At 40.0% G+C, this 23,202-nt stretch overlaps 1 protein-coding gene and 2 pseudogenes across 1 annotated transcript in view; all 3 read right to left on the bottom strand.

The window, feature by feature from the left end:
* The window catches only part of LOC140952751 (uncharacterized), a 37,119-nt gene that overhangs the window by 7,115 nt on the left and 6,802 nt on the right, over window positions 1-23,202 (bottom strand). The gene's annotated exons all lie outside the window — the stretch shown is intronic.
* LOC140952288 (uncharacterized) lies at window positions 151-4,724 on the bottom strand (annotated as a pseudogene).
* Window positions 10,592-23,202, bottom strand: part of LOC140952287 (uncharacterized) — a 17,962-nt pseudogene continuing 5,351 nt past the window's right edge.

The following is a 23,202-nucleotide window of genomic DNA, read 5'->3' as shown; positions in this document are numbered from 1 at the left end:
CACTCGTATGATTACAGACCAAATTGGACTCCACTCAGTCCTGTTTCGTGATTACTAATAGTTGTAACAAATTCTGGTTATAGTTTCAAGAAAAGATTCTTTACTTTAGTCTCTTTCAAATTCACCACTTATTCGGTTTAGTTAAACACTTTATACGTAAGGTTTCAACCTTATTATAACTTTACCATCACCTTTATTAACACCCGCCATGTTTTGCTGATTGGCACCGTTGTTACATGACCCCCCTCCCCCAGCGGTACCCTTATTTTGGGTTCCCATAACTCCTCCACCGGAATATCCGCCCCCACCCCCTCCAAGTGCCATAGCAAACCCACCCCCTCCAAAGCCACCATTTGACATCGGACAAACTCCCCCATTTCCTCCTTTTGCAAAACTCAAAGCTGCTATTAAAATTGAAAAGCCTCCGGCTGCCCCATCTCCTTAAAGCCCTGCTCCCCCTCCAGACATTAGACTAGACTCACTGTTTCCCGTGTCAGCATTGCAGACTTGTCCCCCACTGCCCCCTTTTCCCCCACATTGGGTCCCATTCCCTGTCGCCTGACCTGGGTCACCGTCTGTAATTTGGCCTTTTGCTGTCCCTCCTCCGCCTCCCCCACCGGCGATTATAAGTGGAGTGTTATCAGACAGGGTTACAAAAGTTCCACCACCCCCTCCCCCTGGCCTATCAGTAAAGCTTGAAGTTGTACTACCCTCCTGTCCAACCAAGATTTTCAGTTGAGTTCCTCGTGAAAGTTTGAAGGATCCTATTATCTTTGCGCCTAAGCCACCAAGCGTCCAAGGAAGCGGATAAGATTGTGTTCCGTCGGTACCATTTCCGCCAGAACCACCTGATGCTTCAATAACGTAAGTTCCAGTCACGGGCACAGTCCAAATTTGGATTCCGTTGTTTAAAGTAACTTTTCCTTCCAGGGACGTTCTTGCATATCCAGATATATGACTCGGTCCAGTTTCTCCTCTGGCACCCAGTGTCGTAAAGGCATATTTATGGTCTGAAGTAATTAGAGAAAAGGTGAACAATCACTAAAACGAGGATCTGAATGGGGGACCACATATCGGTTGTCGGTTAAAATTTCTTTACTTCGTCGGTTGTCGGTTAAAATTTTCGACCTTTGACGGGTGTCGGTAAATCTCGGTTAATGATTAAAAAACAAGTTAATTATTAATAATCGTTATGTAATTCACACACTTTAAACTCTGTACAAGAGTTAAACTTCTTCATTTCGCGTAGATTAATCATTTGATTTTAAAAGAACCCTATCTAAAGTCTGGTTTGCTTAACTGCGCGATCGTTTGCACCACTTTGAGCAGTCTTTAACCAGTTCTTCCCACTTCACAGACCAGCGAAGTAATCAAGAGAAATAAGTGGTCGAAGAGGAAACGCCTAGTCTAATCTTTGAGATGAGTCGGATTTTTGTTAAGCTATTTTTAGTCACTGAATTCTGTTCCCGGGAAATGAGCGCGCACTTTCCTGGATTTTCTCCGAAAATGCGAAAATGAAGAGAAACAAAGGCGCATCCTTTGAACGGTCTCAAATGAGCTTGACCTGCTGGCACGAAATAGGCAGAGCTCTATACAGGCCAGGAAACAAGCGAAAATCGAACCTAGACGATTTTATAACTATTTTACACAAGTAAGTTGATGACAGGAAATTCTGCAAGTAACGAAATAGGGATTTAAAGTGATTTACCTTCATGCATACTTTTGATAAAAAAAGGGAAAATAAAAAACACGATTTATTTCTGAGTAAAAACGTTCCTACAATGTCGAACCATGTCGGTTGTCGGTTAATATTTTTTTTCTGTCGGTAGTCGGTAATTTTTTTTTCGTTTTGTCGGTAGTCAGTTACATTTTTCACCGTTTGTCGCACCCTCTAAAACGTCTAGGACAAAGGAAGAGTTAAAAGAGGTCAATCTAGCTATTACTACTAAACAACCGGGACCAGCCCCCTTCCCCCTTCCCCCCTACCTAACCGGGACCAAGTAAACCATCATCTGCCTGTCTGTTAACTCACCATTTCGTCCTCCGCCGGCTGAAATATCAGGCCCCTAAAATGAATAAGGTAGTTCAGGTCAATTTGTAGACTAAAGAAATGTCCAGCGCTAGAAGTACACTGCTAAATCTGTAGTTCTTATTTTCTTACTTGTATACTACTCTATTCCTGGTTTTCAGATAGCCTACGCGACGAGACCGTGTAGCATTTATAGAGGATTTATGCTTTGATTTGTGAATTTGCCTAAGCTAGGCCCTTGCACTTTATTTTTTGTACGTATTTTTCGTTGCCACCCTTTTAACTTTTCTCACAAAAATTGATACTCCTGAGGAATTTTTCTCTCTTGGTTTCCTGGGAATAAATCCGAGGGCTACTAGCTCAAGCTCCACATCCTATCTGCATGTGTCTCAGCTATGAATATAAATTTCGACTTGCTTGTGAAAGAATGTAGATATAGATAGGATGATATATTACAGTAATGTCCTTTTGAAAAAGCAGGCTTGCAATGTACTATCTTTTCTTTACTTGCGTGGAAGAGCAATTTAGGTTTCTTTTTTTGAGGTGGGTGGGGAGCTGGAAGGGGAGAGGAAGGATGAGGCATAAACCAATAAGCCCAAAAAGCGAAAAGTTTGTACTTTCTGAATAAAATCGAGGCATTAAGATCATGTTTCTTATTCATTTCTTTTGTTAAACACCATCAAGGTGTTGACGCTAAGTTGTAAGGCAGGGCGATTTAGTTAATTGGGTGTGCCTATTTTAAGTTATATTGCTGACTAGCAAAGTGACATATAAAGGAGATGCTGCACAGTCAGGTTTGACATATGATAGATATGATGAACAGTTTGATGTGTTTTAATAGAGTTCTGTATTTATTTCTTTGTTAAGAAAACTTATTTCAACCGAGTCTGGCTGACTAAAGAATGTATTAAACAGTGAAGTAAATGAATTCATTTTACTCACATTTGTGTCCACGAACTGTCCAAAAGTATACCCTCTTCGAGCGATGAGTGCGACTACAATGCTTGCACGTGAAACTTCTCTGTTCAACTCGCAAACTCCATTTTCGATGTTTTGGTAATTAAACGACATGCATCTTGTGCGTGCCAAACATAGCTGTGCGCATGACAGGAAGTCATAAGTATGTTGTTTGTGAATGGTGTGCCCTCTCAGCACGTGATCTTCTGTTGTGTTCACAGTAGACGAGCGACGCACGTCAGTCCTTATCAGTAGCAACCCAACAGGGGTGATGAAAGTCGCTACAGCAAAAAGTAGCACTACGATCAAGAATTTCCTACGAAAAAAAATATAGTAACTGTTGAATTTAAAATTCAAAAAGAGTAGAAAACAAATTGAAACTAAAAACAAAATAAAACCTCAAATCGGCGAAGTGCGCGCGCGTAAATGAACGTCATTTTGGCTGGAAAGTGCAATAGTCGTGGTTGACAGAGCGGGCCGGGTTTTAGCAAAAATGTCGAAAGTGACAGAAATAATAAGAGAAATGTCCGACGTTTTATCAATTTGCAATCTGGAGAGGCCTTAACCTCCCTCAATAAAAATAACCACGATAACTTTTCTAACTTCTCTTTTCTGAAGTGACAAAGTAAATTGAAGCTTTCCGGGATGCTTATTTTTTGAGAATACGCGAAAATAACTAAGTCAAATCTGTTTTTCGTAGTCATGCTCGAATCTAAAGGTTTCTGTTGTGTCTATTGCATATCATTTGACCATGCCCATATATTTCGCTTACTTCCTATCGCCCTACAGACCCATATTTTTGGAAAATAAAACAAAAAGAGATAAGAATTTAATCCTTTTTTTTAAAATAAATTGAAGAGCAGGGACAATATCCTTCATCGAACTGAGAAATAGAACTAAGTTTGCTACGACGGTTTTCTCTTTCAATGATGATTTACAACATTCAATGTTAATTTTTCCGCAAAATGAACTTTTATTGGATAAAACGGTTCTCACATGGGACTGCCGGAGCTCAGTGATGCTTCTAACCCTGCCTTTTCTCTTAAAATCCGTCGATTTTTCAGATCCCAGCCAGCGCGCAGTTTGCAAAAATGACGTTACACAAAAGGCCGGATGGGGACGAATTAGTTTAACAGTTTGAACAGCACCATCTCGGGTCCCGTTATGAATTTTCTTTACTTTTTATTTTCAGTTCGGAGCTAACGACTAATTTATTTATTGCCGAACGAAAGAGATTGCGATAGCAAAAGAAAAACACGTTATTTGCATCTGCATGGCCTCCTCTGTTGGTTGAAATATGTGTTTCCTAAACGTCTGGCAGCTGCTGATACGATTGCTGCTGCCTTGAAACTGAAAGCGTTGCTCGCAATTAAAGTAAATTAAATGTGAAGCAAACTTTGGCTGTGTGCATTATTCAACTGAGGGTGATTATTAAAATGATGTTTCTCACCCAATTTTTAAAAAGTTCTTCCGTATCTTTTAAAATTATTATAACACTTTAGAAATAGAAATAACAAAAATGTCCTTTGAAAATCATGTGATATTCACGCGTGGGACTTGTTTAATCTATTAAGCCGAATAGTAAGTGCAAGCATTTGGTTCAGGCGAGGCGAATAATGACTACTGCTTTTGAATTTATACGAGCCGAGGACACATCTTCCGTATCAGATGTGATGAAAATAATTGATTGATATTAACAAACGATTGCACAAAATGTCAGTCAAATATAATACCTCATGTCTGTTATAGTCAGCTAATTATGAATGGTTGTATTTCAATGGCAGCAATAAAGGCATCTTATATGCTTTTACCAAGTTATTTCATAAAACAAGGGATAGATCTTGGTGGACGGTTATCAGTTGTTGTAATTACGAACGTTAACAAGGTTCAATGTTTGTTCAAAGCCATCTGTCCATGAAAAAAGCAAAATGTAAACGTGTTCCTTCGGGAATTAAAACTTATGAGCACTCTTTTGCTTAAAAACTGTCAAAATTGATCTGTACTCCTACTGAATATTTTTTGGTTGTTTCTCGGAACTGAATTCAATTTACGTTACGCCAAATAAGTAAAAAAATATCCCTTGGTGAAATTACTCTAAAAATTGAAAAAAGGAAGAAAGACTTTGTTGAGAAAGAAAGTAAAGCAGGACCAGACAGGTTACCTAACCTTGCAACTTCCTCAAAAGGCAACGTGGCAAAATTATATCCGCTGCCGTGTTCAATAGTTGTATTTACGCCAGCCTGTGTTGGAATCAATAAAGCAAGGAATTTAACGAGACGCACCGTAAAAAAAAACATTGCTAAAGCTGGAAAGCCCTTATTTCTCACAGTCACTGATTGTATTTCTTTCGTTTCTTTTATTTACCGGTTGAAATAAAATTCAAAAAATATTTACCGAATGTAAATATTACATAATTCCAGTTAAGGCCAAAACCCAACCCACTCGGTTATAAGACCCCCTTCCCCCTCACATCAGACATTTTCCCTCATGCATCACCTTTCATTTTATTTCTTTCTCTGAAAATCGACATATCGCAATACCGTTGGTCTTATGATCAGTTTTAAACATGGGCGGATTTAGGGGTGGGCCGAGGGGGCTCCGGCCACCCCTTAGTTTCTTTGAAATTTTGCAATATTTTTATAGAATTCCGTCTCAGAAAAATAAAAGGTATCTAGAATAGAGCTGTTAAGTGTTCCGGTCACCCCTTTCTAAATTTTCTTCGTCCGCCCCTGTTAAAGATACATGCGGTTTTTTAATGCTCTAATTAAAATTGTAGTTCAATTTTTGACTTTGTAAGTCAAGCACGTTGTTGACTTATTTGTGTGCTTTATGGCAGCTTATTTTTTAGATCCCAACAAGCATGGAATGTGTCTTCTGATACAACTTTCCAGCTAATGGTGCCTTTCTTATTTCAGTTTTTTTTTTACCGTTCAGTTGAAGCCCAGTTGGGTGTAAGCCACTTCCTTCCCGCGGCAGTATTAGCTCGGTAGAGCGCTTAATTACTGCAGAGAGGAAGGTCGCGGGCCCGATTCCCGGGGCCGGTCCATTACTCAGGGTCTTAAAATAACTGGGAAATGAAGGTACTCCCTTTGCATTGCAAGTGGCTAGACCTTCGCGTGGCTCGGATGACCACGTAAAATAGCGGTCCCGTCTCCAGTAGGAGACGTAAAAAATAGTGTCCCCAGTTAGTACTTTCGTGGCTAAATACAGTGACACTCAAATAAGTGCATTTTTAATAAGCTTGCTCAAAACCCTCACGAACTGGCATAACTCAGGGCCTATAACCGGAATTGTGTGGTAAGATCGACATATAGGTCACCGAGATGTTGTGTGTTAGTCAGAGGTTTAGAATATCAACAAACAGATCGAAAATACAACTCAACTAGGAAATGAAACATTGATTTACAAGAATTTTGAAGACAATGGATTTTTTGTTTTGCCAGTCCTAGGCCAATGGTTCTGTCGAACGATTCTGCGTAAACGTTAATTAATGAGTGAAAATCACAAGGACGATTGAAATATAACGCGAGAAGACAGATCTCCCGACGTACAAGTTGGCCCAACAAGATGTTACGCCACATCGCGCGCATGCGCCACGCGTGACAAATTCATATCTTAATTTAACCCGGCCCCGATTTGAGATCAGCTAGGTTTATGATAGGCGCGTCGAGGCACCCACGGCTAGAAACTGAGGCTTCTGTTTCAGCGAAAAATCTTGAAACACTTTGAAAATTTCGTTCCCTTTTCTTTCCCCCTCCTTTTTTCAATGTTGTTTTTGTTCAGTAAACGCCGAAATGACATCTCAACATTGAACCGAACTAGGATTTTCAAGGAGCTTTGGCGAAGTTTTTAGGTTTATCACTGATCTCGGTTAAAGGGGGCCACTTGCACGACTGCGAGTTCAGCAGCATTACGTCGGGTCTCAGTGTTTTTCGAGTTTCTACGAAACTTTCATCAGGCTTATTTGAGCATTAGACCAGACCGGCTCGGTTAGACGCCTGATAGGAAGAAACCTACTTAAAATAACCTAAGAAACAGAAAAACACCAAAACAAAGCTGTTGAATATTCTTCCCGGCTAGACGGAATGGTACATAAAGGGAACACTTCTCCTTCGCCCCTCTAAAGTTAACTCCGTCCTCAAGTCAGTGTTTTTGGTTTTGTGGTTTGGTTTGCATTGTTCGTTGCTTTTCTCTTTTATTTCCTATGATCGCTATGTAGTGAAAACTGTTTTTTTTCCTTACTCCCGGCTATTTTTTTCGAGTTCCCGATAACTCGAACCTTTTTCGATTTCCCTTGAAGGCTCGAGTTATCGAGAGTCGAGTGTATATTTTATCGGTGTTGGCACTAAGCCTGGACGTCACCAAACATGGTCGCCATCTTGGATTTTACCCAGAATTAGAAATCATTTTAAAAGGGAGAGAATTGGTAATTTTTTGTGCTTGACATGCAAAATAACACATAAACAAGTACTTTGCATCACCGCATCCACAAGCTGTTCTTTTATTGTTGAAACAAGTTGAAAAAACATGCATTTTTACTAAAAAATGGCTTGACAACCTACCGGAGTAATTATGACGCAATATCTCTTAACCATAGTAACTGATCATCAGAAAACTTGCCTCAAAACGCGTGCAAGGATAAACGAACAGCTACTGAAAACGTCAGGTGCTGATGTTTGATCGTCTAGAAAAAACTTAGAAAAACCTCACAGGGGGGTGGCATCCACCCCCTCCTTGTACGTCTGACGGCTAAGATCCCTCCATTACTTGAGTATCGAAATTGCTTTTCACAGCGACACAAACAGATCGTGCAAAAGTTGACTTTTCATTACTAGTCATTCCTGGAGAGAAAACACTAGATCTGCTCCAACGAGTATAGCGAACATTTCAAATGTCAGCTATCAGGTAACCTTTCTACTATGGCCAATGAACGTTGTTAATAATCACTTCCTACTCCCGCACGACGCCTAGAATATGAGGAGATAAAAACTGACTCCGTAACGCTCAATCTCTCATACAACTTTCTCCAACGTTCTAAATACCGGTATCCATACGAATTGTGTTCATGTATGTAGTATTTGTATGTAGAAGGTTGTTGCGTGCGTTCGACGGACGCGCGCAAGTTGGATCGTGATATTTTTTCCACTTTTTGGTACCGAAACCGTTCATGGCCCAGGTAAAAGCGCTCAAGAGAGATAATGATGATTTAAAGAAACAATGAAAAAACTTCGAGACCGAACTAGAGTCGCTGAAGGCAAAACTGTCGCCGAAAACCAAGAACAAGAACATGGCGTACGGTATCTCGCGCCATATATGTAAGTGTAACTTTGTCATCTATTTTATTTGGTGCCATGTATCTTGTTCTATCTACCCGCCTCGATTAGCTATTGCTGGTTGCGGGTGGATACTTTTCCCATTTTAATTCACCACATAATAAACTTTTTGTTGTTGTTGTTGCTGTTGTCGGACTTTCCCTCCAGCCCTCCCATGTCTAGGCTCCTATGTAGTTGCGTAGCAAGCGTTTCCGGGCTTGTTCGTCGAGAAAGTTAGCAGGTACGCGAGTGAAAAAGAGGATCATATCCATTTCTTTTGCTCTCGCTCCAACTTTCGTGCAACAACTTGATTGGAAACGCTTGTTACGCAGGCTATCTAACTCCCATGTTATCAGCTGTCGCCTGGAGAGCTCTCATCACGAAAAACATATCCAGAAAGTACAATTCTTCTATTCCGTATGGTAGTGTTTATCAAACTTTATCGCGATTACCCCCAACTCCGCTACCTTCCCTTCTATTCATTATAAATTGCCATGAACATTGTTCATTGCATATTGTCTCTTGCCTTGTAAGCTTGTGACACGGAACAATCCGACTTTCTTTAAAAATCAACTTCTTTATTTCTTCATCTAAAAGTAGATACATTTTTTCAGCTGCGTTTTATTTGTTTTTGAGGGACCTAAGATACGAAGACAGCGGCGACAACGACAAAGTCAAGGCAATCGATTAAATTTGCAAAACAAAAACTTTGCACGTGATGCACTCGGTTTTGTACATTTCTTTACCATAACTGCACGACTACGACGTGAAAATGCCTTGTTTCATGATTTATCAGGACGTAAACAACCTCGACGACGAAATTTTCTTTCTCAATCTGAACTTGGATATGGTTCTTAGGAATTCAATTCTGGGAGAGTTCCTCTACCTAAAAAACTTTTCTAAGCGACGTTTTGACTGCCGTCGCTGATTTTAAGGCTTTTTATTTATCGAGGAAGAGGGAGTACAAGTCTAGACACGAGCTACCAAACATGCATAAGCCTGTGACTTTTGAACTGGCGAAGTGTTCATAGCGAGTGTACTTTTTTTTATAAAAAGGCAGCCACCATGGTTGGTTTAGGTGTAGTGTAAAGTTAAACCTTTCTGACCTGGAAATTGGTAAAAATTTTCCAATGACGATAGACGTCCCCAATCATTTCTGTCCATACAAAAGCTCTTCTTATACCGGAACAGTGGTACAGGTCGGATGTAATTTTAAAAATAAGTCGTCTTTACAAGTGAGTATATAAAGCTAGAGAGAGGGCCGTACAAATGACACATGATCCTGCAAGTCGCGTCACGTATATAAGGTAATCCGGATTTTGGAGTCCGAAAAATTTTTTGCCTATAGAATGTGGAATCCTGGACTTTGAAATCCTGAAATCCGGAATTTAGCTTAAGGAATACGGAATCCCGCTGACGAGTATTAGAATCCGAAATCCAAGTTCCATGGGGTGGAATCAAGAATCCTTATATGCGGACTGCGCAACTGAGGGGACTATTAGTATAGGTAATAGCATGATTTGTAGTCATATTTGGCATAAATACCACGAGTGATATTTCGAAATTGTTATACGTAATTTCACGAGCCGTTAGGCGAGTGAAAGACAAGTTTGAAATATCACAAGTCGTATTTATGCCAAATATCACGTACAAATCATGCTATTATTTGTTTATAATACTACCATCCTCCGAGACCCAGGGACAGATAGTGGGGACGAGGGAAAGTCTAAACGGGCGGAAAAATGTGGCACGAAGAAAAGTAAAGAACGGTGAGAAGAGCCCCTGGGGACAATGTCTTACCAGACCAGTTCCAAACGGTCGCCGCCGTTCTGGCTTCTGATTGAATTTGTGTTAGAAAAACACAAGTCCGGTAACTGGTCTGTCTTTGGAACTGGTCTGGTAAGACATTGTCCCCAGGGGCTCTTCTCGCCGTTCTTTACTTTTCTTCGTTCCATATATATTTTTCCGCCCGCTTAGACTTTCCCTCGCCCCCTTTATCTGCCCCAGGGTCTCCGAGGATGTAATACTACCAGCAAAAGGTTTGTAATTTTCACATGTAGGTATTTCAAATTAAGCTGAATACCACTGCTCTAAGCAAATCAAATTGCAGAAATTTCTCATGTAGTAGTATAACGTTGTTAATCACTCGTATGATTACAGACCAAATTGGACTCCACTCAGTCCTGTTTCGTGATTACTAATAGTTGTAACAAATTCTGGTTATAGTTTCAAGAAAAGATTCTTTACTTTAGTCTCTTTCAAATTCACCACTTATTCGGTTTAGTTAAACACTTTATACGTAAGGTTTCAACCTTATTATAACTTTACCATCACCTTTATTAACACCCGCCATGTTTTGCTGATTGGCACCGTTGTTACATGACCCCCCTCCCCCAGCGGTACCCTTATTTTGGGTTCCCATAACTCCTCCACCGGAATATCCGCCCCCACCCCCTCTAAGTGCCATAGCAAACCCACCCCCTCCAAAGCCACCATTTGACATCGGACAAACTCCCCCATTTCCTCCCTTTGCAAAACTCAAAGCTGCTATTAAAATTGAAAAGCCTCCGGCTGCCCCATCTCCTTAAAGCCCTGCTCCCCCTCCAGACATTAGACTAGACTCACTGTTTCCCGTGTCAGCATTGCAGACTTGTCCCCCACTGCCCCCTTTTCCCCCACATTGGGTCCCATTCCCTGTCGCCTGACCTGGGTCACCGTCTGTAATTTGGCCTTTTGCTGTCCCTCCTCCGCCTCCCCCACCGGCGATTATAAGTGGAGTGTTATCAGACAGGGTTACAAAAGTTCCACCACCCCCTCCCCCTGGCCTATCAGTAAAGCTTGAAGTTGTACTACCCTCCTGTCCAACCAAGATTTTCAGTTGAGTTCCTCGTGAAAGTTTGAAGGATCCTATTATCTTTGCGCCTAAGCCACCAAGCGTCCAAGGAAGCGGATAAGATTGTGTTCCGTCGGTACCATTTCCGCCAGAACCACCTGATGCTTCAATAACGTAAGTTCCAGTCACGGGCACAGTCCAAATTTGGATTCCGTTGTTTAAAGTAACTTTTCCTTCCAGGGACGTTCCTGCATATCCAGATATATGACTCGGTCCAGTTTCTCCTCTGGCACCCAGTGTCGTAAAGGCATATTTATGGTCTGAAGTAATTAGAGAAAAGGTGAACAATCACTAAAACGAGGATCTGAATGGGGGACCACATATCGGTTGTCGGTTAAAATTTCTTTACTTCGTCGGTTGTCGGTTAAAATTTTCGACCTTTGACGGGTGTCGGTAAATCTCGGTTAATGATTAAAAAACAAGTTAATTATTAATAATCGTTATGTAATTCACACACTTTAAACTCTGTACAAGAGTTAAACTTCTTCATTTCGCGTAGATTAATCATTTGATTTTAAAAGAACCCTATCTAAAGTCTGGTTTGCTTAACTGCGCGATCGTTTGCACCACTTTGAGCAGTCTTTAACCAGTTCTTCCCACTTCACAGACCAGCGAAGTAATCAAGAGAAATAAGTGGTCGAAGAGGAAACGCCTAGTCTAATCTTTGAGATGAGTCGGATTTTTGTTAAGCTATTTTTAGTCACTGAATTCTGTTCCCGGGAAATGAGCGCGCACTTTCCTGGATTTTCTCCGAAAATGCGAAAATGAAGAGAAACAAAGGCGCATCCTTTGAACGGTCTCAAATGAGCTTGACCTGCTGGCACGAAATAGGCAGAGCTCTATACAGGCCAGGAAACAAGCGAAAATCGAACCTAGACGATTTTATAACTATTTTACACAAGTAAGTTGATGACAGGAAATTCTGCAAGTAACGAAATAGGGATTTAAAGTGATTTACCTTCATGCATACTTTTGATAAAAAAAGGGAAAATAAAAAACACGATTTATTTCTGAGTAAAAACGTTCCTACAATGTCGAACCATGTCGGTTGTCGGTTAATATTTTTTTTCTGTCGGTAGTCGGTAATTTTTTTTTCGTTTTGTCGGTAGTCAGTTACATTTTTCACCGTTTGTCGCACCCTCTAAAACGTCTAGGACAAAGGAAGAGTTAAAAGAGGTCAATCTAGCTATTACTACTAAACAACCGGGACCAGCCCCCTTCCCCCTTCCCCCCTACCTAACCGGGACCAAGTAAACCATCATCTGCCTGTCTGTTAACTCACCATTTCGTCCTCCGCCGGCTGAAATATCAGGCCCCTAAAATGAATAAGGTAGTTCAGGTCAATTTGTAGACTAAAGAAATGTCCAGCGCTAGAAGTACACTGCTAAATCTGTAGTTCTTATTTTCTTACTTGTATACTACTCTATTCCTGGTTTTCAGATAGCCTACGCGACGAGACCGTGTAGCATTTATAGAGGATTTATGCTTTGATTTGTGAATTTGCCTAAGCTAGGCCCTTGCACTTTATTTTTTGTACGTATTTTTCGTTGCCACCCTTTTAACTTTTCTCACAAAAATTGATACTCCTGAGGAATTTTTCTCTCTTGGTTTCCTGGGAATAAATCCGAGGGCTACTAGCTCAAGCTCCACATCCTATCTGCATGTGTCTCAGCTATGAATATAAATTTCGACTTGCTTGTGAAAGAATGTAGATATAGATAGGATGATATATTACAGTAATGTCCTTTTGAAAAAGCAGGCTTGCAATGTACTATCTTTTCTTTACTTGCGTGGAAGAGCAATTTAGGTTTCTTTTTTTGAGGTGGGTGGGGAGCTGGAAGGGGAGAGGAAGGATGAGGCATAAACCAATAAGCCCAAAAAGCGAAAAGTTTGTACTTTCTGAATAAAATCGAGGCATTAAGATCATGTTTCTTATTCATTTCTTTTGTTAAACACCATCAAGGTGTTGACGCTAAGTTGTAAGGCAGGGCGATTTAGTTAATTGGGTGTGCCTATTTTAAGTTATATTGCTGACTAGCAAAGTGACATATAAAGGAGATGCTGCACAGTCAGGTTTGACATATGATAGATATGATGAACAGTTTGATGTGTTTTAATAGAGTTCTGTATTTATTTCTTTGTTAAGAAAACTTATTTCAACCGAGTCTGGCTGACTAAAGAATGTATTAAACAGTGAAGTAAATGAATTCATTTTACTCACATTTGTGTCCACGAACTGTCCAAAAGTATACCCTCTTCGAGCGATGAGTGCGACTACAATGCTTGCACGTGAAACTTCTCTGTTCAACTCGCAAACTCCATTTTCGATGTTTTGGTAATTAAACGACATGCATCTTGTGCGTGCCAAACATAGCTGTGCGCATGACAGGAAGTCATAAGTATGTTGTTTGTGAATGGTGTGCCCTCTCAGCACGTGATCTTCTGTTGTGTTCACAGTAGACGAGCGACGCACGTCAGTCCTTATCAGTAGCAACCCAACAGGGGTGATGAAAGTCGCTACAGCAAAAAGTAGCACTACGATCAAGAATTTCCTACGAAAAAAAATATAGTAACTGTTGAATTTAAAATTCAAAAAGAGTAGAAAACAAATTGAAACTAAAAACAAAATAAAACCTCAAATCGGCGAAGTGCGCGCGCGTAAATGAACGTCATTTTGGCTGGAAAGTGCAATAGTCGTGGTTGACAGAGCGGGCCGGGTTTTAGCAAAAATGTCGAAAGTGACAGAAATAATAAGAGAAATGTCCGACGTTTTATCAATTTGCAATCTGGAGAGGCCTTAACCTCCCTCAATAAAAATAACCACGATAACTTTTCTAACTTCTCTTTTCTGAAGTGACAAAGTAAATTGAAGCTTTCCGGGATGCTTATTTTTTGAGAATACGCGAAAATAACTAAGTCAAATCTGTTTTTCGTAGTCATGCTCGAATCTAAAGGTTTCTGTTGTGTCTATTGCATATCATTTGACCATGCCCATATATTTCGCTTACTTCCTATCGCCCTACAGACCCATATTTTTGGAAAATAAAACAAAAAGAGATAAGAATTTAATCCTTTTTTTTAAAATAAATTGAAGAGCAGGGACAATATCCTTCATCGAACTGAGAAATAGAACTAAGTTTGCTACGACGGTTTTCTCTTTCAATGATGATTTACAACATTCAATGTTAATTTTTCCGCAAAATGAACTTTTATTGGATAAAACGGTTCTCACATGGGACTGCCGGAGCTCAGTGATGCTTCTAACCCTGCCTTTTCTCTTAAAATCCGTCGATTTTTCAGATCCCAGCCAGCGCGCAGTTTGCAAAAATGACGTTACACAAAAGGCCGGATGGGGACGAATTAGTTTAACAGTTTGAACAGCACCATCTCGGGTCCCGTTATGAATTTTCTTTACTTTTTATTTTCAGTTCGGAGCTAACGACTAATTTATTTATTGCCGAACGAAAGAGATTGCGATAGCAAAAGAAAAACACGTTATTTGCATCTGCATGGCCTCCTCTGTTGGTTGAAATATGTGTTTCCTAAACGTCTGGCAGCTGCTGATACGATTGCTGCTGCCTTGAAACTGAAAGCGTTGCTCGCAATTAAAGTAAATTAAATGTGAAGCAAACTTTGGCTGTGTGCATTATTCAACTGAGGGTGATTATTAAAATGATGTTTCTCACCCAATTTTTAAAAAGTTCTTCCGTATCTTTTAAAATTATTATAACACTTTAGAAATAGAAATAACAAAAATGTCCTTTGAAAATCATGTGATATTCACGCGTGGGACTTGTTTAATCTATTAAGCCGAATAGTAAGTGCAAGCATTTGGTTCAGGCGAGGCGAATAATGACTACTGCTTTTGAATTTATACGAGCCGAGGACACATCTTCCGTATCAGATGTGATGAAAATAATTGATTGATATTAACAAACGATTGCACAAAATGTCAGTCAAATATAATACCTCATGTCTGTTATAGTCAGCTAATTATGAATGGTTGTATTTCAATGGCAGCAATAAAGGCATCTTATATGCTTTTACCAAGTTATTTCATAAAACAAGGGATAGATCTTGGTGGACGGTTATCAGTTGTTGTAATTACGAACGTTAACAAGGTTCAATGTTTGTTCAAAGCCATCTGTCCATGAAAAAAGCAAAATGTAAACGTGTTCCTTCGGGAATTAAAACTTATGAGCACTCTTTTGCTTAAAAACTGTCAAAATTGATCTGTACTCCTACTGAATATTTTTTGGTTGTTTCTCGGAACTGAATTCAATTTACGTTACGCCAAATAAGTAAAAAAATATCCCTTGGTGAAATTACTCTAAAAATTGAAAAAAGGAAGAAAGACTTTGTTGAGAAAGAAAGTAAAGCAGGACCAGACAGGTTACCTAACCTTGCAACTTCCTCAAAAGGCAACGTGGCAAAATTATATCCGCTGCCGTGTTCAATAGTTGTATTTACGCCAGCCTGTGTTGGAATCAATAAAGCAAGGAATTTAACGAGACGCACCGTAAAAAAAAACATTGCTAAAGCTGGAAAGCCCTTATTTCTCACAGTCACTGATTGTATTTCTTTCGTTTCTTTTATTTACCGGTTGAAATAAAATTCAAAAAATATTTACCGAATGTAAATATTACATAATTCCAGTTAAGGCCAAAACCCAACCCACTCGGTTATAAGACCCCCTTCCCCCTCACATCAGACATTTTACCTCATGCATCACCTTTCATTTTATTTCTTTCTCTGAAAATCGACATATCGCAATACCGTTGGTCTTATGATCAGTTTTAAACATGGGCGGATTTAGGGGTGGGCCGAGGGGGCTCCGGCCACCCCTTAGTTTCTTTGAAATTTTGCAATATTTTTATAGAATTCCGTCTCAGAAAAATAAAAGGTATCTAGAATAGAGCTGTTAAGTGTTCCGGTCACCCCTTTCTAAATTTTCTTCGTCCGCCCTTGTTAAAGATACATGCGGTTTTTTAATGCTCTAATTAAAATTGTAGTTCAATTTTTGACTTTGTAAGTCAAGCACGTTGTTGACTTATTTGTGTGCTTTATGGCAGCTTATTTTTTAGATCCCAACAAGCATGGAATGTGTCTTCTGATACAACTTTCCAGCTAATGGTGCCTTTCTTATTTCAGTTTTTTTTTTACCGTTCAGTTGAAGCCCAGTTGGGTGTAAGCCACTTCCTTCCCGCGGCAGTATTAGCTCGGTAGAGCGCTTAATTACTGCAGAGAGGAAGGTCGCGGGCCCGTTTCCCGGGCCGGTCCATTAATCAGGGTCTTAAAATAACTGGGAAATGAAGGTACTCCCTTTGCATTGCAAGCGGCTAGACCTTCGCGTGGCTCGGATGACCACGTAAAATAGCGGTCCCGTCTCCAGTAGGAGACGTAAAAAATAGTGTCCCCAGTTAGTACTTTCGTGGCTAAATACATTGACACTCAAATAAAGTGCATTTTTAATAAGCTTGCTCAAAACCCTCACGAACTGGCATAACCCAGGGCCTATAACCGGAATTGTGCGGTAAGATCGACTTATAGGTCACCGAGATGTTGTGTGTTAGTCAGAGGTTTAGAATATCAACAAATACATCGAAAATACAACTCAACTAGGAAATGAAACATTGATTTACAAGAATTGTGAAGACAATGCATTTTTTGTTTTGCCAGTCCTAGGCCAATAGTTCCTTCGAACGATTCTGCGTAAACATTAATTAATGAGTAAAAATCACAAGGATGATTGAAATGTAACGCGAGAAGACAGATCTCCCGACGTACAAGTTGGCCCAACAAGATGTTACGCCACAAAGCGCGCATGCGCCACGCGTGACAAACTCATATCTTAATTTAACCCGGCCCCGATTGAGATCAGCTCGGATCAGCTCGGTTTTATAATAGGCGCATCGAGACACCCACGGCTAGAAACTGAGGCTTCTGTTTCAGCGAAAAATCTTGAAACACTTTGAAAATTTCGTTCCCTTTTCTTTCCCCCTCCTTTTTTCAATGTTGTTTTTGTTCAGTAAACGCCGAAATGACATCTCAACATTGAACCGAACTAGGATTTTCAAGGAGCTTTGGCGAAGTTTTTAGGTTTATCACTGATCTCGGTTAAAGGGGGCCACTTGCACGACTGCGAGTTCAGCAGCATTACGTCGGGTCTCAGTGTTTTTCGAGTTTCTACGAAACTTTCATCAGGCTTATTTGAGCATTAGACCAGACCGGCTCGGTTAGACGCCTGATAGGAAGAAACCTACTTAAAATAACCTAAGAAACAGAAAAACACCAAAACAAAGCTGTTGAATATTCTTCCCGGCTAGACGGAATGGTACATAAAGGGAACACTTCTCCTTCGCCCCTCTAAAGTTAACTCCGTCCTCAAGTCAGTGTTTTTGGTTTTGTGGTTTGGTTTGCATTGTTCGTTGCTTTTCTCTTTTATTTCCTATGATCGCTATGTAGTGAAAACTGTTTTTTTTCCTTACTCCCGGCTATTTTTTTCGAGTTCCCGATAACTCGAACCTTTTTCGATTTCCCTTGAAGGCTCGAGTTATCGAGAGTCGAGTGTATATTTTATCGGTGTTGGCACTAAGCCTGGACGTCACCAAACATGGTCGCCATCTTGGATTTTACCCAGAATTAGAAATCATTTTAAAAGGGAGAGAATTGGTAATTTTTTGTGCTTGACATGCAAAATAACACATAAACAAGTACTTTGCATCACCGCATCCACAAGCTGTTCTTTTATTGTTGAAACAAGTTGAAAAAACATGCATTTTTACTAAAAAATGGCTTGACAACCTACCGGAGTAATTATGACGCAATATCTCTTAACCATAGTAACTGATCATCAGAAAACTTGCCTCAAAACGCGTGCAAGGATAAACGAACAGCTACTGAAAACGTCAGGTGCTGATGTTTGATCGTCTAGAAAAAACTTAGAAAAACCTCACAGGGGGGTGGCATCCACCCCCTCCTTGTACGTCTGACGGCTAAGATCCCTCCATTACTTGAGTATCGAAATTGCTTTTCACAGCGACACAAACAGATCGTGCAAAAGTTGACTTTTCATTACTAGTCATTCCTGGAGAGAAAACACTAGATCTGCTCCAACGAGTATAGCGAACATTTCAAATGTCAGCTATCAGGTAACCTTTCTACTATGGCCAATGAACGTTGTTAATAATCACTTCCTACTCCCGCACGACGCCTAGAATATGAGGAGATAAAAACTGACTCCGTAACGCTCAATCTCTCATACAACTTTCTCCAACGTTCTAAATACCGGTATCCATACGAATTGTGTTCATGTATGTAGTATTTGTATGTAGAAGGTTGTTGCGTGCGTTCGACGGACGCGCGCAAGTTGGATCGTGATATTTTTTCCACTTTTTGGTACCGAAACCGTTCATGGCCCAGGTAAAAGCGCTCAAGAGAGATAATGATGATTTAAAGAAACAATGAAAAAACTTCGAGACCGAACTAGAGTCGCTGAAGGCAAAACTGTCGCCGAAAACCAAGAACAAGAACATGGCGTACTGTATCTCGCGCCATATATGTAAGTGTAACTTTGTCATCTATTTTATTTGGTGCCATGTATCTTGTTCTATCTACCCGCCTCGGTTAGCTATTGCTGCTTGCGGGTGGATACTTTTCCCATTTTAATTCACCACATAATAAACTTTTTGTTGTTGTTGTTGCTGTTGTCGGACTTTCCCTCCAGCCCTCCCATGTCTAGGCTCCTATGTAGTTGCGTAGCAAGCGTTTCCGGGCTTGTTCGTCGAGAAAGTTAGCAGGTACGCGAGTGAAAAAGAGGATCATATCCATTTCTTTTGCTCTCGCTCCAACTTTCGTGCAACAACTTGATTGGAAACGCTTGTTACGCAGGCTATCTAACTCCCATGTTATCAGCTGTTGCCTGGAGAGCTCTCATCACGAAAAACATATCCAGAAAGTACAATTCTTCTATTCCGTATGGTAGTGTTTATCAAACTTTATCGCGATTACCCCCAACTCCGCTACCTTCCCTTCTATTCATTATAAATTGCCATGAACATTGTTCATTGCATATTGTCTCTTGCCTTGTAAGCTTGTGACACGGAACAATCCGACTTTCTTTAAAAATCAACTTCTTTATTTCTTCATCTAAAAGTAGATACATTTTTTCAGCTGCGTTTTATTTGTTTTTGAGGGACCTAAGATACGAAGACAGCGGCGACAACGACAAAGTCAAGGCAATCGATTAAATTTGCAAAACAAAAACTTTGCACGTGATGCACTCGGTTTTGTACATTTCTTTACCATAACTGCACGACTACGACGTGAAAATGCCTTGTTTCATGATTTATCAGGACGTAAACAACCTCGACGACGAAATTTTCTTTCTCAATCTGAACTTGGATATGGTTCTTAGGAATTCAATTCTGGGAGAATTCCTCTACCTAAAAAACTTTTCTAAGCGACGTTTTGACTGCCGTCGCTGATTTTAAGGCTTTTTATTTATCGAGAAAGAGGGAGTACAAGTCTAGACACGAGCTACCAAACATGCATAAGCCTGTGACTTTTGAACTGGCGAAGTGTTCATAGTTTGAACAGCACCATCTCGGGTCCCGTTATGATCTTTTCTTTACTTTTTATTTTCAGTTCGGAGCTAACGACTAATTTATTTATTGCCGAACGAAAGAGATTGCGATAGCAAAAGAAAAACACGTTATTTGCATCTGCATGGCCTCCTCTGTTGGTTGAAATATGTGTTCTCTCCACCTCTATACCCACCGCCCGTATGACTTAACAATATAGTTGTGACTGCACTATATTTTGATTGCCAAAAAAGGTTATTTTATGACTTACCATGAGATTGACGACATATTGAATGCTAATCTCTTTAAGTCTCTCTTCAATACGAGCTGTTCTCATAGGAAAGCAAAATTTTCGCTACAACACGGGAAGTTCTTTTTCCTAAACGTCTGGCAGCTGCTGATACGATTGCTGCTGCCTTGAAACTGAAAGCGTTGCTCGCAATTAAAGTAAATTAAATGTGAAGCAAACTTTGGCTGTGTGCATTATTCAACTGAGGGTGATTATTAAAATGATGTTTCTCACCCAATTTTTAAAAAGTTCTTCCGTATCTTTTAAAATTATTATAACACTTTAGAAATAGAAATAACAAAAATGTCCTTTGAAAATCATGTGATATTCACGCGTGGGACTTGTTTAATCTATTAAGCCGAATAGTAAGTGCAAGCATTTGGTTCAGGCGAGGCGAATAATGACTACTGCTTTTGAATTTATACGAGCCGAGGACACATCTTCCGTATCAGATGTGATGAAAATAATTGATTGATATTAACAAACGATTGCACAAAATGTCAGTCAAATATAATACCTCATGTCTGTTATAGTCAGCTAATTATGAATGGTTGTATTTCAATGGCAGCAATAAAGGCATCTTATATGCTTTTACCAAGTTATTTCATAAAACAAGGGATAGATCTTGGTGGACGGTTATCAGTTGTTGTAATTACGAACGTTAACAAGGTTCAATGTTTGTTCAAAGCCATCTGTCCATGAAAAAAGCAAAATGTAAACGTGTTCCTTCGGGAATTAAAACTTATGAGCACTCTTTTGCTTAAAAACTGTCAAAATTGATCTGTACTCCTACTGAATATTTTTTGGTTGTTTCTCGGAACTGAATTCAATTTACGTTACGCCAAATAAGTAAAAAAATATCCCTTGGTGAAATTACTCTAAAAATTGAAAAAAGGAAGAAAGACTTTGTTGAGAAAGAAAGTAAAGCAGGACCAGACAGGTTACCTAACCTTGCAACTTCCTCAAAAGGCAACGTGGCAAAATTATATCCGCTGCCGTGTTCAATAGTTGTATTTACGCCAGCCTGTGTTGGAATCAATAAAGCAAGGAATTTAACGAGACGCACCGTAAAAAAAAACATTGCTAAAGCTGGAAAGCCCTTATTTCTCACAGTCACTGATTGTATTTCTTTCGTTTCTTTTATTTACCGGTTGAAATAAAATTCAAAAAATATTTACCGAATGTAAATATTACATAATTCCAGTTAAGGCCAAAACCCAACCCACTCGGTTATAAGACCCCCTTCCCCCTCACATCAGACATTTTCCCTCATGCATCACCTTTCATTTTATTTCTTTCTCTGAAAATCGACATATCGCAATACCGTTGGTCTTATGATCAGTTTTAAACATGGGCGGATTTAGGGGTGGGCCGAGGGGGCTCCGGCCACCCCTTAGTTTCTTTGAAATTTTGCAATATTTTTATAGAATTCCGTCTCAGAAAAATAAAAGGTATCTAGAATAGAGCTGTTAAGTGTTCCGGTCACCCCTTTCTAAATTTTCTTCGTCCGCCCCTGTTAAAGATACATGCGGTTTTTTAATGCTCTAATTAAAATTGTAGTTCAATTTTTGACTTTGTAAGTCAAGCACGTTGTTGACTTATTTGTGTGCTTTATGGCAGCTTATTTTTTAGATCCCAACAAGCATGGAATGTGTCTTCTGATACAACTTTCCAGCTAATGGTGCCTTTCTTATTTCAGTTTTTTTTTTACCGTTCAGTTGAAGCCCAGTTGGGTGTAAGCCACTTCCTTCCCGCGGCAGTATTAGCTCGGTAGAGCGCTTAATTACTGCAGAGAGGAAGGTCGCGGGCCCGTTTCCCGGGCCGGTCCATTAATCAGGGTCTTAAAATAACTGGGAAATGAAGGTACTCCCTTTGCATTGCAAGCGGCTAGACCTTCGCGTGGCTCGGATGACCACGTAAAATAGCGGTCCCGTCTCCAGTAGGAGACGTAAAAAATAGTGTCCCCAGTTAGTACTTTCGTGGCTAAATACATTGACACTCAAATAAAGTGCATTTTTAATAAGCTTGCTCAAAACCCTCACGAACTGGCATAACCCAGGGCCTATAACCGGAATTGTGCGGTAAGATCGACTTATAGGTCACCGAGATGTTGTGTGTTAGTCAGAGGTTTAGAATATCAACAAATACATCGAAAATACAACTCAACTAGGAAATGAAACATTGATTTACAAGAATTGTGAAGACAATGCATTTTTTGTTTTGCCAGTCCTAGGCCAATAGTTCCTTCGAACGATTCTGCGTAAACATTAATTAATGAGTAAAAATCACAAGGATGATTGAAATGTAACGCGAGAAGACAGATCTCCCGACGTACAAGTTGGCCCAACAAGATGTTACGCCACAAAGCGCGCATGCGCCACGCGTGACAAACTCATATCTTAATTTAACCCGGCCCCGATTGAGATCAGCTCGGATCAGCTCGGTTTTATAATAGGCGCATCGAGACACCCACGGCTAGAAACTGAGGCTTCCGTCTCAGCGAAAAACCTTGAAACACTTTGAAATTTTCGTTCCCTTTTCTTTACCCCTCCTTTTTTCAATGTTGTTTTTGTCCAGTAAACGCCGAAATGATATCTCAACATTGAACCGAACTAGGATTTTCAAGGAGCTTTGGCGAAGTTTTTAGGTTTATCACTGATCTCGACTAAAGGGGCCACTTGCACGACTTTTAAGACTCCGCATGGGCCTCCGCTGGAAAAAAAACCGAGTTCAGCAGCATTACGTCGGGTCTCAGTATTTTTCGAGTTTCTACAAAACTTTCATCAGGCTTATTTGAGCACTAGACCAGACCGGCTCGGTTAGACGCCTGATATCAAGAAATCTACTTAAAATAACCTAAGAAACAGAAAAACACCAAAACAAAGCTGTTGAATATTCTTCCTTGCTAGACGGAATGGTACATAAAGGGAACACTTCTCTTTCGCCCTTCTGAAGTTTTTGGTTTGTGGTTTGGTTTGCATTGTTCGTTGCTTTTCTCTTTTATTTCCTATGATCGCTATGCAGTGAAAACTGTTTTTTTTTTCCTTACTCCCGGCTATTTTTTTCGAGTTCCCGATAACTCGAACCTTTTTCGATTTCCCTTGAAGGCTCGAGTTATCGGGAGTCGAGTGTATATTTTA

This window comes from Porites lutea, chromosome 11, assembly GCF_958299795.1.
Source record: "Porites lutea chromosome 11, jaPorLute2.1, whole genome shotgun sequence".
Taxonomy (NCBI): domain Eukaryota; kingdom Metazoa; phylum Cnidaria; class Anthozoa; order Scleractinia; family Poritidae; genus Porites; species Porites lutea.
The sequence above is the reverse complement of the archived record's forward strand: the minus strand, read 5'-3'. Positions and strand labels throughout refer to the sequence as shown.